This window comes from Capsicum annuum, chromosome 9 (genome assembly GCF_002878395.1).
Source record: "Capsicum annuum cultivar UCD-10X-F1 chromosome 9, UCD10Xv1.1, whole genome shotgun sequence".
NCBI classification, from domain to species: Eukaryota; Viridiplantae; Streptophyta; class Magnoliopsida; order Solanales; family Solanaceae; genus Capsicum; species Capsicum annuum.
The window spans coordinates 210,352,301-210,366,609 of record NC_061119.1 but is presented as its reverse complement, the minus strand read 5'-3'; the positions used below and the strand labels follow the sequence as shown (position 1 = coordinate 210,366,609).

General features: G+C 37.5%; 1 long non-coding RNA gene across 1 annotated transcript; it reads right to left on the bottom strand.

Moving 5' to 3' along the window:
- Positions 1-1,879: 1,879 nt before the first annotated feature.
- Positions 1,880-4,703, bottom strand: LOC124887234. The gene is made up of 3 exons (XR_007044590.1): positions 4,462-4,703; positions 3,327-3,388; positions 1,880-2,204 (listed from the first exon to the last, which is right to left on the bottom strand). It is a non-coding gene; the product is annotated as an uncharacterized LOC124887234 (long non-coding RNA).
- Between the last annotated feature and the right edge of the window lie 9,606 nt (positions 4,704-14,309).

Below are 14,309 nucleotides of genomic sequence, written 5' to 3'. Positions count from 1 at the left end.
TACAAAAAATAAAAGTCTGAGAGTTATATGGAGAAAATATTTTATTAATGCAGTATAAAAGTGTGCTATGTGGATTAGAGCACGTCACATACTCAAACCCTACGAAAAATAAAAGTCCGAGAGTTGTATGAAAAAAACATTCTGTTAATGCAGTACGAAAGAGTGCTATGTGGATTAGAGCACGTCACATACTCAAACCCTACGATAATAGAACTCTGATTGTTAAATGAAGAAGACATTTTGTTATTGTAGTACAAAGTGTGTTATGTGGATTGAAGCACGTCACATACTCATGCCCTATGATAATAAATGTTTGATCGTTAAATGGAGAAGACATTTTGTTAATGCGGTACAAAGCGTGTTATGTGGAATAGAGCACGTCACATACTCAAATCCTATGACAATTGAAGTCTAATTGTTAAATGGAGAAGACATTCTGTTAATACAGTATAAAGCATGCTATGTCTATTGGAGCATGTCACATACTCAAACCAGACGACAAATAAAAGTTTGATTGTTAAATGGAGAAGACATTCTGTTAATGCCGTACAAAACGTGTTATGTGGATTAGAGCATGTCACATACTCAAACCCTACTACAAAGAAGTCTGATTGTTAAATGAAGAAGACATTCTGTTAATACAGGACAAAGTGTGCTATGCGGATTGTCACATACTCAAACCAGACGACAAATAAAAGTCTGATAGTCAAATGGAGAACCAACAAACAAAAGTCTGATAGTTAAATTGAGAAAACATTGTGTTAATGCAGTACAAAGCGTGCTATGTGGATTAGAGCATGCAACCATAAAAGTCTAGCAGTTATATGGATAAAACATTCTGTTAATGCAGTACAAAGTGTGTTATGTGGATTAGAGCACATCACATACTCACCTACAACAAATAAAAATCCGGTAGTTAAATGGAGAAGGGTAGAAAGGCTAACTAACTTTACACCAAATACACCAAAAATTGAACTGGAAGCCACCAACCTTCAAAAATTTCTCAATCATCAAGAAAAAAGAAGTGGTAGAACTAGTCATTACAAGATTGCATAGTTCATGAGTGGAACAATTTCTCTCTTGTTTTCAGCATGTATGTTGCAAAATCTTATAAAATCCATTGCACTTCTGAAACACTCTCATCAAAACCTACAAATATTTACTTTCATTCCGAAACTATTCGTTCAAAAAACAAACTTTGAACAACTGAAATGGATCTTGAATCATTCATAACTTGTATACGCCTTCAGCTAAGTCAGTGAGATGTAAAACTATGTTTGTTAAAACGACGTGTCTAATCTGTAAGAAGCAAATCAGTTTGCGACTTGAATCTCCCAAGAACCAAATATGGCATTATAACCATGCAAGCCATGAATAGAGTGAACCGCAAAACATAGAAGACAAGGCAATGTTGTTCAATAAGATTTAAGAAACTAGAAAGCTAAACAACAAATGGAAACGAAGTGGTTGCCTCAAATGATGTGCTAAATATAGATGATTCCTTTTTCTTTTTCTTTTTTTTTGCCGAGGAACGATTGGAAACAGTCTATCTATCTCTACGAGTTAGATATAACATCTGTGTAGACTCTACTCTCCCCAGACCCCACTTGTGGGATTACACCGGGTATGATGTTTTTAATGAATGGGCGGACAGCCAATAGCACACGGATCAAAACATGGTGGATAATGCAGCAGAATTCAAGCCATGTATGTTAAGACACACATCACTTACTGCGTTCTTACCACTAAACCAAAGCCCATGGGGCACCATCGTGATTTGATTCTTTTACATCGAGTTATTTCAATCTGGTAAACTGTTTATCCATCAAACAATCCGAAATAGTTCTACTGGTAAATCGGTAACATAAAGGGGTAGTAATAGTGGAAGGAAAATAAATCACATTTAGCAAAATTCAGGACATACCACAAGAGGAAGGGTCAACAAGCTCCATATCGGCCACAGAGCATAACAGAACTTGAAACAAATGACTTGTTCTTTTACCAAAACAGTCTCATTTGATCTAGACGTTTGAATTGAAACTATATCTGTATGTTATTATTTGAATGCATGTGTAATTCATGTGATCGTAATGTCTCTTACAAGAGGAAAGATAGGATCCCAAGCATAGTGATGAAGGGAAGTGCAGCTGTACTGGAAATCTCCCACATCTCATACAACTTCCGGACGCCCAAAGCCAATATACCTGTATATATGAAAAATAAAACATTCAAACCAACACCATACATCCCAATGTATAATGGTATTCTGCAGCAGAGATGTGAAGAATCAATGAAGGTACTTGATATCAAGATATCAAACAACAGAAAGCTCCGACATCATGCCAAAAATGGTGAAAGATGCATTTGCTCAAGGCATTATAAGTGAAAAAGTCAAGCAGCTAGTGATTCCTGGATATCAGATGCATGTTGCTAACAGGCTAACAAGTCCAATTTTCCAAGTCATAAGACCCTAACACGAACGAACTCTGTAGAAATGGCAGTAAACAAACACGAAAGAGTGCAAGTAAAAACAGATTTTACAATTCAGATATTTCGTATTTACAAAGATATTTGGATATATTTGTATCCGCTGTTCTACAAAAAGATCTTTGAATAGTTGCTCTTCACCAGACTTAATATTTATATTAAAACGACATCTTTACCCAACAGGTTATGAACTAAGTTCATGATGCTAAACATTCAATTTTTCATTTCTCAACTTGTCGTGATTTTAACATAAGGCTTTCAATGGAGACGTGGAAGTGAAATGACACGGTCCAAAATTAAGCGCTTGTTGAGCTTTATATATATGAATGAATCCAAAAGATCACAATTAAAAATGCACCATATGTTATTTTATTTCTTTGATCTGGAGTACAATTAAAAGTGATGAGGGCAGGACAACCAGGTGCACATAGCATCCCGCAGGGTTCGGAGAAGGGCAGTGTCACGATCCGATTTTTCTAGTCGTGATGGCGCCTACTTTAACCCACCAGTAGGCAAGCCAAACCATAGTCCAGAATGATAAGTAACGGGCTAACAGGCAGAGACCAAATAAAGGATCATGTATAATAATAATAAGTAAAAAATAAGAAAGGAGCTTATATATTACATCAAAATGAGATGAGGAAAAAAAAAAAAGACCAACTTACAATGAATCCCTCCCAAGACCTGATAAGGTCAGTACTAGAGCCACTACTAACAGATACCCAAAGTACTAGACAAAAATAAAATAAAACGTACACAATATACACAAGCAGTCTTGAGTGCAAAAGACAAACTGGAATAAATAGAGGAAGATTAGCCTCGGACGACAGCAAACTCACTCTTCTCTGAGTCAGTAATGGAAGATAGGAATCACATCAACGTCGACTGCTGGTGCCCGGATCTGCATCAGAAAAAGATGTAGAAGTGTAGATGAGTACCAAAAACCACGGGTACTCAGTAGGCATCATCGGCCAACTGAGCTCAATACAGAAAAGGTATAACTACAATGCGAAGGCGTAATCTGAGTCATTAGTAAAAAGGGATCAAAAGGTAAACAACTACCAAGCTACACAACGACTGTAAAGGAATAAACTGATGCGATATCGAAAAATAATAGTGCAGTAATAATAGACAAATCAAACATAACCTAACTGGGACCTCATAAGCCCGCTAGACACAACATAAACTAAATGGGCCTCCATAAGCCCGCTAGGCATACTGAAGAAGGCAATTAACCTAACTCCCATAAGTCGGTGGGACAGACAAGTAATGAAAATAAACATAAATAGTCTATAACTGCGCTGATTCCCATAAATCATAATAGTTTTCCAGATGTGCACCGGACTTGAACCGACACCAATGGGTAATAACGAGAGGCCAGATATATAGAACCCATAATCAGATGCCGGACTCAAACCAAAACTCATAATAACCATAATAATCATTTGCCGGACTCGAACCGGAACTCATAGTAACCACAACCATAATCAGATGCCGGACTCGAACCGGAACTCATAGTAACCATAATAATCATTAGCCAGACTCGAACTGGAATTCACAGTAACCATAATAATCATTTGCCAAACTCGAACCGGAACTAATAATAACCATAATAATCATTTACCGGACTCGAACCGGAACTCACAGTAACCATACCCACCAGAAATATTAAAATTCATACCATATCATAACAATGTCAATGTCTAAATAATCATCCGTTAATCTTAATTAAAAAGGGATAAATTCAAGGTTTTGCAATTTAATTTTACATCCCAAAGTGATAGATGTTTTATTATATTAAAAGATACTTTTTCCAAAAATTTACTAAAACGGGGTCCTAATACAGATAAATAAGACAGTTTATATATATATATATCAAAAATACGCATCTACAAGGATTTATCCAGGCTAACATAATAGTTAACATTTTCAATATATAAGCTCAATCTAAAAATAGGGGTAAACCTAGCCTACCTTGGCGCCAAAGCTATAATATCTGTTCGCGAAACCTTCAAATAGTACTAGCAGAATCCGAGCTTGGATAATATCAAAGAAACTATTTTTCAGACACCTCCTAACTTATAAGTAATTTGTAAGACTCACTAAGAACCCCAACCAATTTAAAAGAAGCAAACGAAGGTTCAGATATGGAAAAACAAAAAGCAACATATGTATTATGTACTAACAGTGGATGGTCACTTTTCTTTTCCTTTAAATTGGACAACAGATACGAGACATACATACAAACATATGCGCGTTGCCAATTATAAAAGTAAAGTTGGTCTGCTAATAAGCAGCAACAAGTTGTTGCCAATCTTCTTCACCCACGTGTACGGTTCTAACAATTTCCCTACATTGCGTATAAAATCGGCTATTGCATAAATTCGTGGCAAAATAATTATAATATTTTGAATATACCATAATTAATAGAAAATATTTCTAACAAAACTTCTATTATATAATAATAATATTTTAATGTTTTTAAAAAAATTTACTATCTCTGTTTAAAATATTAATAAATTATAAAAGTCTATAATAAAGTGATATAAATATCTCATGACTTAAAGAATTTTACAAATATCGAAAATATTTTAGAAGGGTACTAAATTATATTTTTACCAAATGCCAAATTAAATTAAATAATCCACGATATATATTTAGATAGTACTAAAATTATATGAAAATACAGTAAAATGACCGTAAGGGTCATTACAACATCCACTACTAAAAGGACTTTCGCGAAAGTAAAAGATAAGGAAATACTTGAAGTCTCAAACAAGTAGGGATACTGGGCGCACATATCACACTCGATTTCCCAAGTAGCCTCCTCAACTGGACGGTGACGCCACTGAACCTTAACTACCGGAATGTCCCTGGAACACAACTGCCTGATGTCCCTTGCCAAAATAGATGCGGGCTTCTCTACAAATGTCAATTCCTCATCCAACTGAACCGAGTCCCACTGAAGTACGTGTGACTCATCTGGAATATACTGTCGTTACATAGATACATAAAACACCGGATGAATGGCTAAGAAGGCAGGTGGCAATGCCAATACATAAGCTACCTCCCCAACTCTCTGTAAGATCTCAAAAGGTCCAATATATCTAGGGCTAAGCTTGCCCCTCCTCCCGAACCTCATCACGCCCTTCATGGGTAATACTCACAAAAAGACCCTATCACCAACTCTGAAACTCAATGGACGACGTCTGCGATCAGCATAACTCCTCTATCTGCTCTAAGATGCTTGTAGCCTATCCTGAATCACTAGAACCAGGCCTAACAAATCACGAAGCAAATCTGTGCCACGAGTCCTAGCCTCAGAAGTCTCAAACCAACCAATAGGATATCGACATCGCCTACCATACAATGCCTCAAATGGGGCCATCTGTATACTCGAGTGAAAGCTGTTATTATATACAAACTCTGCCAAAGGTAGAAATGGTCCCACTGACCTCTAAAATCCAACATACAAGCGTGTAGCATATCTTCTAAGACCTGGATAGTCCGCTTTGACTGCCCATCAGTTTGGAGATGAAAGGCTGTGCTAAGGTCAACCTGGGTTCCCAACTCCTCTTGAAATGTCCTCCAAAAGCTAAAAGTGAATTGAGAGCCTCGATCAGAGATAATGGACACAGGGACCCATGTAGTCGAACCACCTCTTGGATATAAATATGAGCTAACCTCTCGGTACTATAGGAAACTCGAACAAGGATAAAATATGCAGACTTGGTCAATCGATCCACAATAAGCCAAATGCTATCAAAACCACGCAAAGTACGTGGTAATCCAGGTACGAAATCCATAGTAACTCCCTCCCATTTCCACTCGAGAATGGGTAGCTGCTGAAGCAATCCACCAGGTCTTTGATGCTCGGCCTTTACTTGCTGACAACAAAGACATCGCACCACAAACCCTGCTATATCTTTCCACATACCACTCCACCAGTAATGTTGCCTCAAATCTCTATACATCTTAGCTATCCCAGGGTGAATAGAGTATTTAGAGTTTTGAGCCTCATAAAGAATCAACTAGATCAAATACCCAACCCTTGGAACACAAATACGACCGTCAAACCTCAAGACACCCTTAGAATCTAGGGTAGCCCTCTGAGACTCACCTCTCAACACCTGCTTTCGAATGCTACGAAGCCTGCCATCTTCGAACTGACAACTTTGAATCTTCTCCAACAAGGTAAATCTAGCCTCAACACTAGCAATGATTCCCCGAGGGTCAGAAATATCCAAATGAACCATCATGTTAGCTAAGGATTGAATGTCCAAAGCCAGCGGCCGCTAAGAAGCTGCAATGAATGCTAAACTACCCATAATGACTTCCGAATTAAGGCATTTGCTACCACATTCGCCTTGCCTGGATGATAGAGAATAGAGATATCATAGTCTTTTAGCAAATCAATCCACCTGTGCTGCCTCAAATTAAGCTCCTTCTGGGTCATAATGTACTGCAGACTACGATGATCAGTAAATATCTCACAACAAAAACCATATAAGTAATGCCTCCAAATCCTAAGCGTAAATACTACCACTGCCAACTCTAAGTCATGAGTGGGATAGTTTCGCTCATGCACCTTCAACTGTCTCGATGCATATGCAATTACACGGCCACGCTGCATCAGAATACACCCCAAATCAACACCAGAAGCATCACAATAGAAAGTAAAATCCTTTCCCTCAACAAGAAGAGTCAGAATAGGAGCTTAAGTAAGCAATTCTTTAAGCTTTATAAAGCTTACCTCACAACTTGCAAACCACTGAAACGGAACTTCCTTCCTGGTCAATCTAGTCATAGGGGCTGCAATAGAAGAAAAACCCTCAATAAACCGCCTGTGGTAACCCGCCAACCCAATAAAACTACAAACTTTAGAAGGTAACGTAGGCCCAGCACAACTACGAATAGCCTCAATCTTTGTTGGGTCCACCATAATATCGTCCTTGGACACTACGTGCCCCAAGAAAGCTACACACTCAAGCCAAAACTCACATTTTGAGAACTTGGCATAAAGCCTGTGGCCTCTCAAAGTGTGGAGCACAGTCCTCAAATTTTACTCGTGCTCCTCCTTACTCCTCGATTATACAAGAATGTCATCAATAAATACTATCACAAAGGAGTCCAAATATGGCCTGAACACATGATTCATCAGATCCATAAAAGCTGCTGGAGCATTACTCAACCCAAAAGACATCACCAAGAACTTATAATGACCATAACGAGTCTTGAAAGCTGTCTTAGGGATGTTCGCAGCCCTAACTCTCAATTGATGGTAACCAGACCTCAAATCAATCTTAGAAAACACCATCGTGCCCTGAAGCTGATCAAACAAATCATCAATATGAGGCATAGGATACTTATTTTTCATCGTTACCTTATTCAACTGCCTGTAATCGATACACATACGTAAGGATCCATCCTTTCTCTTTACAAACAGAACTGAAGAACCCCAAGGAGATACACTCAGTCTGATAAAACCCTTACCCAGAAGATCCTGAAGCTGACTATTTAGCTCCTTCAACTCATCAGGAGCCATACGATATGGAGTAATATAAATAGGTCAGGTGCCTGGCTTGAGGTCAATAATAAACTCTACATCACGCTCGAGAGGAAGGCCAGGTAGGTCGGTTGGAAATACATCAAGAAACTCACGAACAACAAGGACGGAGTCAAGTGGGGGACTCTTAGCACTAACATCCCAAATATATGCAAGAAATGACTCGCAACCCCTTGATATCAGTCTTCTAGCCCAAATGTACGAAATAATCCCCATCGGCGCGCGACTAACATAACCCTGCCACACAACTAGGGGTATGCTAGGCAAAGCTAAAGTAATGGTCTTAGCAAAATAATCCAAGACCGCATGGTAAGGGGAAAACCAATTCAAGCTTAGAATCACATCAAAATCTACCATATCTAGGACAATGAGGTCAATATGAGTATCAAACTCTTGAATAGCCACCAAACAAGATTTATATACCCAATTCACTACTAAAGAATCACCCACTGGGGTAGCCATACGTAATGGCAGAGATAAAGACTCCGAACATAAACCCAGTCGTGATGCAAAATAAACAGAAACATATGAAAATATAGAACCGAGATCAAATAAAATAGAAGTTGGCTGATGGCATACGAAGATCGTACTTGTGATCACGACATCTGAAGTATCAACCTCTGGTCTACCTGGTACAGCATACAAATAACCCTGTCCAATACTGGATTGGGTACCTGCCCGACCGCCTGCCCTACTTTCCCACGGACCACCTCCATGACCCTGTACACCACCCCTACCTAACGGCAACACTGATCTGATCGGATACATAGTCAAATGGTTGTGTTAGCTTTCGATGACATCATTCAAAGTCAGTACGTGGGGCATCAAAATTTGGTCACACTAAGGACACGGGATCCTACATGGAGGGGCTGATTTGAGTACAACAAAGAGCAATCCCACGTGTGGAAGATTGCTTAGAGCATTGAAGATTGAGGACTCATGATTTTGGGCCTTCATTAAGGGAATTTTGGTCACTTAGCCTTGTTCAAGTAACACTCCATGACCACCCTTTTTCATTAAGGGTATTGTGGTTATTTTGTTATGTAATAAGTTATACTATAAATAGGTTCTATTAGTTCATTTGCTAGGGAGTTTATGAAAGAGGAAATATTGAAACACTTAAAATCCTCTCTTTTGAGAGTAGACCATCTTAGTGTAGTTTTAGTATAGGGCTTGGAAAAGCTAATATTGTTCTTTCTTGGAAATGGTGGATCTTGAGGCGAGTTAATTCCCTTGGAGGTCACCGTAAGAGTGTGGTTTTGATTATTACATTCATTAGGAGTTTTTGAGTTTAATACACTCTTTAGTTCTTAATCTTGTAATAATCTTGGTCTCACTATCTATCCTTTACTTTTGTTGTTGTTATCTTGTGTAGTGGACTGTTTTGGGTCATTTATTGAATCCGAAACTTGTGTTATTGTTGTTCATATTTTTCATCACATTTTATATCTGTTTTGGTGTTGAAATATACCATTGTATCTTGTATTCTTGTTGTTGGTAGTTATTCCGAGTGTGCTCTCTATCTTGATCCTCGAATCCTTAAGATTAATAGACTGATTTGGAGTATGTTTTGATACTTCCATTGTTGTTCTTGTATTATTTGGTATCAAAGTATGGCTTGATCTTGTTCCTACAATATCAAATCTTGGGTTAGCTCACTTGAAAAATAAAAAAAAAATTAAAAATCTGAAAATTCCAGAAAAAGAACAATCTGTCCAATTTGTGTTCTTGGCCAAAAATTGTGTTTTTTTGGTCTCTTGGCTGAGATTTTTACTTGTCATTGTTATTTATAGTGTTAGTTTTATCATTCACTAACACTTTTAGTCTAAATCTAAGTTTGAGCTTACATTGTTGATGTTGTTGTGAACTTGAAAACTTGAAAGTGTTTTGGACATTTTTGGTTGTGATGGACTGTTTTGGCCTTGTGTTCTTCATCTTGTTGTTGTTCTAAGCTTGTCCATGTGATATTTTTGTTCTTTGGTACCCTAAGAACCTTTTTTGATGAAGTTGTTGTTGATTGATGGAACTTGAGAAAGTGTTGATTGAAGTGTGAGACCAACTTGAACCTTAAACTCCAAGATTCAAAAGTTTGTGTTCTTGGTGTTCTTCACCAGTCTTCATCTTTTATTGAAATAAAAGTAGATGTTAGATCTAAAAAGTTTGGATTAAAAAGGAGTAAAATTTTTTAGTATTGAAAAAAAAACTCCTCAACCACCAAAGACCTTAACAACCACTTACCAAACAACTTCAACCACCAAAGAAGTTATTCACTTTTTTGTACTTTGGACAAATTTTAAGGCTTATATCTAAGAAGTTTTTGTGTTCTTTGTTTATTTCTAGTGTTAGGTTCTTGTTCCCTAACACTAAGTGAGTCTAAATCTTTGATTTGAGCTTAATCCGGGTAGTTTTGAGATATTCTCCATTGTTGAGTTAAAGGTTAAAAAAAAAACTAGAAAGGTGAATCTCAAAATTTTGGGTTGTTGTTGAGAATTGGTGGATTGAAAATGTGTTGCTGTTGTTGTGGAATTCATGTGTTCTTGAAGAAATAAAAAATCATTCAATTTGGAGGCTATTTGCTTAAGGTGCACTTTTGAGTGTTCTTGATGTTCTTCATGTTCTTCATTTATTGTTGAGCAAAGAACATTCAAAAGAGATGGTTTGATCTAAAGAATTGGAAAAATAAGGTGTTGTATTTTTTTGTCTTGAAATATATTCCAAGACATACGATAAAAAGAAAAGAAGATAAGAAAACATTAAAAAAAGTCTTGTTACCCAAAAGAAGGGACAAAGACTTTCAAAAAGCCTATGTCAAGGGAAAGGTGCAAGGAAAAGTTAAGGGTGGGGACCAATAGAAATTCAAACCTTTTGGAATATTGAAAAGGAATCCAAGCCTTAATTCCCTCCCAAATCTGATTTTTCACCATTCCAAATTGAAAAATTGACCAAAACTTGAAATTGGACAACAAAATTATGTGGGACCACGACCAATTACATGGCTACCACATCATCACATTTTACTATTCACGCAACATTATTAAGCTCAAATTATAGATTCTTGGTTGCATTTTATTGTTTCATTAGTTGCATTACTTGATTCTAGAATTAATTAACAACTAGTAATCACCAACTTAGTTGTAGATTAATTGTTGAATCTGTTTCTTTTGCGTCTTCGTTATTTGTGTGCTTTTCTTGTTTTTAACTCGTAGTAACTTCTTGTTTCAAGTTCATAAGTAAATTTTATTTTTGTCTTGAGTCGATCAAACAAGAATCCATTCCGGTCACCAAGTAGAATTGACATCCTATTGACTATCGGAGTATAAGCAACTTTCAATATTCATCGCTCCAATTGTAAGACTCACAAAGGTTGTATATGAGGGTTGATGAAAATCTTTTACTACTAATATTGTTTGTTTATTGTGTAGGTACAAAGGTGATATACGGGGAACATGTCTTCGATAGCCGGGGATTATTATGACTACAATATGGGAGACTATGATTGTAGTGAGGATTTTTATGGCTACGAAGTTGAGGGAGATTGCCGAGGCTATGAAACAGCCATGATCAAAATTTGGGCAGATTTGAAAGTTACTGTTTTGAGGGAGAAAATGAGGTGAATAAAGTGCCTAGTGCTTATGGTTACTTTGGAGATGATATAGGACCTTGTGATGGATCATATGATAATGTTGGGGCATGTGAGGAGTCTTACACTTCTTACTCCGAACCTAGATTTGGTGTTAGGTATAACCCTTTCATTCATAAAGTTTATGAGATGTATGATGAGAGTACACTTGAGGAGTGTTAATATTCATATTCTCCACCTTGTAGTACTTCTTATCAAGGTCGATATAGTGTGAATGGTTATAATAGCTATAGTGGAGGTTGTCCAATGAAAAGAAAAGGGTATGCATCTCCAAAACCGAGGGGTACTCGTATGCTTAACAATGTTGATCCAAGAAGGAGTGTACACTCTAGAAAGGTCACCATTTGTGGGATACCGGGCTGCCTTGTTGTGTTAAATGATAGGTACTATAGAAACTACATCATTCCATCCATGATTGACTACTTGGGGTTATTTTGCGAGCCTTTACTTGTTCCATACTTCTTGGACGGGTTTAAGGTTACCGAGATGGTAAAAGTTATCTTCTCCCAATATGAATACCATGAGAAGGTGTGGTACAATATTCTTCCATTGGCCTACGGTCATGTATACTTAGGTGCCGATTGGTTTGCACAACATCAATTTCCTAACGTGCAAAATTGGCCTAATATTATAAGAGACCAATGGGGGAATCGCCTCATGACTTACTTGCTGCCCAAGCCATGAAGAGAAATATCTACCTACTCCAATCTGAATTATTATGAGAGACAAAAGATTGAGAGGAGTAAAGGAGTGCAAGGTGGTAATCCGAGAGTGGAAAAAAGAGAGATTATGTGGAGCGAAGTGAGGGGATTACCACCCAACCGTGCTAACATTGGTTGTCCTTCTATTTCAAAGGACATTTGTGTAGGTACCAACATGGCAAGAGAAGGCGAACAATGCCAAAAGAAAGTTGCTGCCCAAGCTTGTGGAGGACCTTCACACCATGACAAAGAAGAATCTACTCAAGAACTTCAAGGTAAAATAGCTAACGCTTACACTTTTGTGCATGTGAATGATAATTGTGTGGCTAGTAGCCCATTAAGTGTGAGTTGTAGCTTGCTTATATGTGAGTCTATTATTTTTTTGCCACTTAATGATGATGTGAATGTTGTGAGTATGGATACACTAGTTGATCCTATTGATGACCGAATCAACTATTCTTGTAAGATCGATTTATGTCCGCCTAGTGTTGACACTATTGTGTTGAATGAAAGTATATTATCTTCTGAAATTTGTATTGATCAACTTATGTGTGAAAATTACCCACCACTTGAGGATGTGTATGATGTGATTAATGAACCTCAAGTGTGTGATGATGTTGAAAATGATGATCAAAGGGATAGGAGTGAACTCGAGAGCTATTCTTGGGATAATCTTGCACTTGAAATCTCTTTAAAACTTGATATTAATCTTTTAGAGAGTGATGAACGTATTTGTTTCGAATCTGCCCGTGAAATAGATTATGCTCTCTTTAGGTATAATGTCTTGTTTGAAGATGATATAACCACTCCTAATGAACCTAGTGGTGAAAATGATGGTATAGCTTAAATAAGAAGCTATAGCCAATATGCTAACCCACTATAGTGTGACAACATTCTCCTAAAGATGGAAATCTCTTCTTCGGAGATGAAAGTATTCTTAAGGGTAAGGGATGTGTGGTCGTGGAAACTACTTCTCCTTCTACTTTGTGTGACTTTATTGTTGAGAGTAGTCATGGTCATAATTGTGAAACTAGTAGTGAATACACACATGAGTATATCTTAGTAGAAGTCGACTTGAGTAATACCTTTTTCTACTCTCTATTTGCTTTGGATAATATGTATGCTATTGTAGAAAGTATGTCATTTAGTTTGGGTAGAGACCATAGGAAAGCAGAGTGTTGTCCAGACCCGTGTCTATGGCCACTCTCCCCGTTTGACCCCGGTGACAGATATAGATTTGATGACGATGGTGCACCCAACTTGTTGCTTGGTTTACATGACAAGAAAAGTATCATTGTTGGTGAATTCCATAGCCAAATCCTTTATTCATTTTTCATTAATTATTTAATATTTAGTTCAAAGGATCCTTGGTTATATTCTAAATATGTGGAACCTTGGCATATTGAGGTGATTTATCGTGCTAACCCTAACCCTCATGCCATGAGGAGTATGTATTTGTGTGTTATTTCCTTGGTAAGGTTTGGATTCGAGGTCTAATCCTTTTCAAGAAGGGGGGGATGATACGAGTCAAATGGCTGCCTTAGCTTTTGATGACATCATTCAAGTCAGTACATGGGGCGTCAAGCTTTGGTCGCACTGAGGACATGGGATCCTACATGGAGGGCCGATTTGAGTACATCATAGAGCAATCCCACGTGTGGAAGATTGCTTGGAGCATTGAAGATTGAGGACTTACGATTTTGGCCCTTCATTAAGGGCATTTTGGTCACTTAGCCTTGTTCAAGTAACACTCCATGACCACCCCTTCTCATTAAGGGTGTTGTGGTTATTTTGTTATGTAATAAGTTAGACTATAAATAGGTTCTATTAGTTCATTTGCTAGGGAGTTTGTGAAAGAGGAAATATTGAAACACTTAAAATCCTCTCTCTTGAGAGTAGACCATCTTAGTGTAGT